Here is a 6,171-nt window from a genome sequence, read left to right on the forward strand (position 1 = left end):
CCATTGATTTTCCACAGCAAGAAAATAACATCAGATATATACTGTACGAAAAAGACAAAAATCAATTCCAGATGGATCTTAAATATAAAAGTAAAACTTTAAAACTGTTAGAAGAAAATGTGGGTGAATATATTTCAGACCTCAGGGTGGAGAAATATTTCTTAAAATAGACAAAAACCACTCATCGAGGTAGAAGAATTGATGAATTTATTACAGTAGAATTTAGGATTTCTGTATATCATAAGTCATGATGAAGGGAGCAAAGAGCTATATATGAGCAGAAGTTATTTGTAATGCATTGTGATTGAAAACATTCATATATCTAAATATTTTTAAAACTACACACAATAAGAAAACACCCAACTAACCTGATGAACAAACTGGTAAAATAAATAAATAGGCATTCTACAGAAAAGAAAATATGGTGAGAAAGCATTTAAAATTATTTTAAAACTTATTAGTAAATCAGAAAAATCTAAATCAAGAGAATTACTCTTACACACTTTGGTGGGTATGTGAAATTCAAAATACTTTGGAAAAGTATTTAGCATTGTGAAACTGAACTTTTCTATAGTTTATTTTCCTTCAATCCCACTTTTAGATATGTATCCTACAAAAATTCTTCACCTGTGCACTAGGAGACATACAAGATTGTTCAAAAAGACATTGACATATTTTTCATAATATAAAAAAATCCCTGGAAACATCCTACATGCTCATTCACAGAACCACACCTGCATGTACTAGTATAACAACTTAGATAAGGCTAAGTGACAAAACAAGTCTTTAGAACAGTACTTATGAAACCTGAACGCGTGGGTATCTTGTGAAAATGAAGATCCTCATTTAGCGAATCCGAGCTAGTGCCCCAGATTGTGCATTTCCAACAAGATTTTGGGTGATGCTTCTACTTCTGTCCAAAGATTAAACTTCGATTAGCAAGGTCCTAAGACTACATTTGGTAAATACCCTCTTTGTGGAGTTCAAGACCAAGCTATATCACTGTGCTATTTAGGTAAACAGTACCTACATGTGGCATAAACTAACAAAAAAGGCAATCATACAATTCGGAGTAGTGATTATTAGTTGGGGGAACAGGACTTGGAGGACTGTGTAGATACATACAAGATATTGGTAACGTTGTAGTTCTTAAGTTGTATGGTGGGTCATGGATTTTGTCATATTGACGACTAGCTCTATAATTTTGACCTCAACCTTGTGATACTGATTCATAATCAATAAAAAGACAAGATTAGGTCAGTAGGCATTTTCAACCCTCACTATTCACCAGAATCACCTGGGGGATATTTAAAAACCACTTATACCTACTTCCAATTGCCAGATATTCTGATTTCAGTGGTCTGCTTAAAAGTGGGTATTGACGTTAAGTAAAAAGTTGCTGTGTGGTGCTAATGTGTAACTAGATTTGAAAACTGTTGTAAGTAACAGAACACTGTTAAAGCTCTCCTTAATGTTAGTAGTCTGTGATTTGAACATAAAATATTTTTTTTTCTTATGAATTGCTCTTGTTAGAAAGGGGTTTCCTGGTTCTGCTTAAAAAATCATGTTCTTCAGTAATTAAGATAGGGGATTTTATTTATTTATTTATTTTTTTAAATTTCTTTATTGATGAAGGTATCACATATTTGTCCTCGTCCCCCCATTCCCATCCCACACCCCTCCCCACACATGCCCCCACCCCCCTGTTGTCCTTAACCGCTGGTTAGGCTCATATGCCTGCACGCAAGTCCTTTGGTTGGTCTCCCCCTTTACCCCCACCCTTCCTAAGATAGGGGATTTTAAACTGTAATCTTCCTCACCAATTGGAGCTTTGTCATCTGGCTCACTCGTGTTTCCTTGTTTCCTGGTACAATGCCCAGCAGAGTTGTCACTTAATGCACATGCGTGTAAAGGTACCAATGAATAATGGTTCGCTGAGCTCTGGTTCACTGCGTATTAGCCAGAAGTCTCCTCCAGGCTAATTTTCATCTCTCCCTGGGCTCCCAGAGCAATTTACATTTACCGCATCGAGGCACTGCTACTTAGTACAATTGTGTGTTTGCAGGTCTCTCTCTCCCACTACACGGTGAGCTCCTCAAGGCCAGGGTCAGGGTTGAATTAATTTTAGAGCCTTAGAGCTTAGTCCAGTGCCTCAGTAACTGCTTAGTAACATGGTAGATAAATGATTGTTGAAAATATTTCTATAGTGTCTTGTGACCCTTGGCTGCTTCACCCCTGGTCATAATGTAATCCTTCAGGAGTCAGGACTTCGGCAGCAGCATCTCTGTTTTCTGCAGAGCTTGTTCTGCACAAAGTAGATTTACTATTTTATTTTAATTAATTTATTTTTTTATTGATTTCAGAGAGGAAGGGGGAGAGAGAGAGAGAGAGAGAGAGAGAAAGAGAGATATCAATGATGAGAGAGAATCATTGATCAGCTGCCCCCTGCACACCCCCTACTGAGTTTCAAGCCCTCAATCCGGGCATGTGCCCTTGACCAGAATCGAACCCGGACCCTTCAGTCCACAGGCTGACGCTCTAGCTACTGAGCCAAACCAGCTAGGGCTGGACTTAATATTTTAGAGTAGTTTTAGGTTCACAGAATAATGGAGCAGAAAGTACCAAGAGTTCCCTTATGCTCTCTGCACCCCCACATGCACAGTCTTCCCTACTACCAACATCCTGTACGTGTGTTGTAATTGATTAACCTACATGGATACAGTATCATCACTGAAAGTCTGTAGTTGACATTAATTAGGGCTCACTCTTTGTGTTCACTTTTAATGGTTTTGATAAATGTGCACTGACATGAAGCCACCATTAAAGTATTATAGAGAAGAGTTTCAGTAACCTCCAAATCCTCTGTGCTGTACACATACATCCCCACTGGCAACCACTGGTCTTTTTATTGTCTTCATAGTGTTGCCATTTCCAGAGTGTCATGTCATTGAAATCATACAGTATGTAGCCTTTTCAGATTGGCTTCGTTCACCTAGTAATATAGTTAAGTCTCCTCCAGACCTCATTGTGGCTTGATAACGCATGAATTTTTAGCACTGAATAATATCCTACTGTCTGGCAGTTTTGAGAGAGGAGACTTAGAGTGCAGGCTAAGAGCATAGGGTCTGGGGCAGGCATCTAAGGTCCAATTTCAGTGCCACCAGCTGAAAATTCTGAGCCTTTGGTTAGGCCACCAAACCTCAGTTTTCTAATATGGGGTATTGATAACATTTACTACATAGGATTCAAATGAGAGCTAAGCAAGTTAATACATGTAAAATACCTTAGAATCTGGTACATAGTAAATGCTGTATAATATATAAATGTTTGCTCTTATTTTTATTTTTTTTCCTTTTCTGCATTTTAAAAAAATCTTTATCATTGAAAATCTATACTAGTATGTCCCCCTTTTTTCCTCCATTGACCTCTTCTAGCCTGCCCCGACCCCTTACCCCAGGCTCTTACTTTTAACTAGAGACACAGTGCATGAAATTCGTGCACGGGTAGGGTCCCTAGGCCTGGCCGGCGATCAGGGCTGATTGGGGCCTTCTGGCTGCTAGCTGGGGCCTTCCTTCCCCAGCTGCCAGCTGTGGATGAGGGCCTTCCTTCATTCTGCACCACCCCCTGGTGGTCAGTGCATGTCATAGCAAGTGATCAAACTCCCGGTAGAACTCCTGAGGGGACACTTTGCATATTAGCCTTTTATACACTGAGTGGCCAGATTATTATGATCTCTGAACACATAATAATCTGGCCACTCAGTATATATCCTATATAATAAAAGACTAATATGTAAATTGTCCCCTTGATCAGGAGTTTGACCAGAATTCATGCACCAGGCCTCCTCTAATATATGTGTGTGTGTGTGTGTGTGTGTGTGTGTGTGGCCAGATTATATATATATTTATATAATAAATATATATATAAAATCTGGCCAGATTATTATGCATTCAGAGATCATAATAATCTGGCCATGTATATATAGAGGCCTGGTGCATGAAATTCGTGCACGGGGTGGGGAGGTCACTCAGCCCGGCCTGCACCCTCTCCAATCTGGGACCCCTACACCTTTTTCTTATCTAGCTAACCTATTCACATTTTAAAAAATTAACTGAAATACCACCTATTCTAGCAAATCCTCTTTGAACAAATCTCTTCACAATCTTTATTAAGTATTTTCATAGTATACGATTCTTTTTCTTTAGCAGCAATTTAGAGTGGATGCAATCTGCTTCTTATTCTTGCCTCTGAATTCTTTCTTGTTGCTCTTATAATATAGAAGCTTATCCAATTTACATTTGCCCTTCAAAGGCTTATATTTGGTTCAGTTTCTAGTTGGCTCCCTGCTTTTTTTTAAGCAATAAATTTGGGTTGTGATAGTAAACCTCACTTGTAATCAAGCCTGTAGGTCTCCCTATCTGAATATTTCTATAATATCTATCACTTTAGCATACCAGAGATTGTGTTCATTAATAGAACATAACAATAAATGACACCTGATCATTTGATCTTCTGGTAATATTTTATAGTGAGCTGTATTATTCTAGTAATTTAACTATTACAAAACTGAGGCATACAGAAATAAATCACATTGAACAATAAAGAATGTCTCACATATCAAAGCATAGTACACTTAGGGCCCCCCTTGTTCTGTGCCTCAAATATCATAGCATAGTACACATTTCACATGGAACTCAGCTTCCTTTAAAATAGGAAGGGATGCCATACTCATGAAGCAGCTACTTCACACATATTTTTTAAATTTAATTCATAGCACATACTCTTTGTACTAATTGTTGAAAAATCACCCTAGCAATTGCCTCTGTTCCTCTTTGTATTGTTGCCTTACATTCTGATGTCTTTACTGTGCTTTTATCATCCACTTGCTCTAATAAGATTGTGAATTACTTAAGGGCAGAGATCATGACTTGAGCTTGTGTTTCTCTGTCATGGTACCTAGATAAATACTTAAATGCCGTCCAGTGCAAATGACTGTGATGAGAGAGGCCCACCGTTGCTGGAGACCTCTGATTTTTATTTAAGGGGCCTCACTTGTTCTGTGCCTTTACAGAGGGGTGAGTAGGGGCTGAGGGAACTTGGGGGAACCCAGACAGAATTCTCTTCCTGCAAGATTTTGCCAAGCTGGCGCCCAGGACCGCTGGGCATTTGTCCAATTAAAACCCAGACACACAGCAATAACAAAGGCACTGGTCTCCCAGGGCTAATGCGTGGAGATCAAACCCCAGCCTGCAGGAACTCACCCCCACGGTCACCCCCATGGTCAGGGCCCGGCCCCAATGGGTGGACCTGGGCTGGTGCTCCTGACTCTGGGGAGAGGGAGACTTCCGTGACCCGGGAAACTACTATCAACGGAAAAATCACAGAAGCACAGAGGATGGTTCAGAAACACGAAAGGTAACGCTGGCGATTCCTTCCATCTCTGGGGTAAAAACAAACCAAAACAAGACCCTGAACTTAATACACGCACGGAAAAACATTGCTCAGGGAAAAGCGATTCAGACCCAGACCGGAAGCTGCGGGCTAGAGGCCCGGATGCTGCACCACGTGGGAAGGCGGAGGGAGTCTGCGCCAGGCCCACGCTGAGGGCCCGGAAGCTGGGCAGCCGACGCGTGGGGACCTCACACAAAGGTCGTGGGGGCCGGCGCTGCCCCTGGCCTGTAGGCGCCTGGAGCAGAGCCCTTTCTTCCTACGCAGCGAACATGGCGGAGCGCTATGGGGCTCCGGGGCTGCAGTGCGCACCCTGGGGCCTGCCTGAGGCAAGCGCGCTTGCCCGCCATCTCCTCCCGCTGACCTCCTCAGGCTCCGTGGCCTCCAGGCCGCCACCAGCCCACCTGCCTGCCCCGTCTCCTCGTCGGGCAGGGTGGCCCCTCACTTACTGGCACCGGTGAGCGCTCAGGCTCTGGCAGGTCCCGGAACAGGTCCATGGCGGAGGCTGGTCGGCGGAGCGGCTTCTTCGCCCCGGGACCATGGGCGGCTTCTCCTGGGCCAGGCCCTGCTTTGTCAGGAAGGACATCCGGAAGGTCGTCCAGAAGACGTCCGGTCTAATTCGCATACTCACCTTTATTAGTATGGATGAGAAGCTAAGCATTTGTTTTTTCACTGGACAACATTTTTTAAGGCTCTTGGCCCTCTACATGTTCAAACTCTCCC

This window comes from Cnephaeus nilssonii (genome assembly GCF_951640355.1).
Source record: "Cnephaeus nilssonii genome assembly, chromosome: 22".
NCBI lineage: Eukaryota > Metazoa > Chordata > Mammalia > Chiroptera > Vespertilionidae > Cnephaeus > Cnephaeus nilssonii.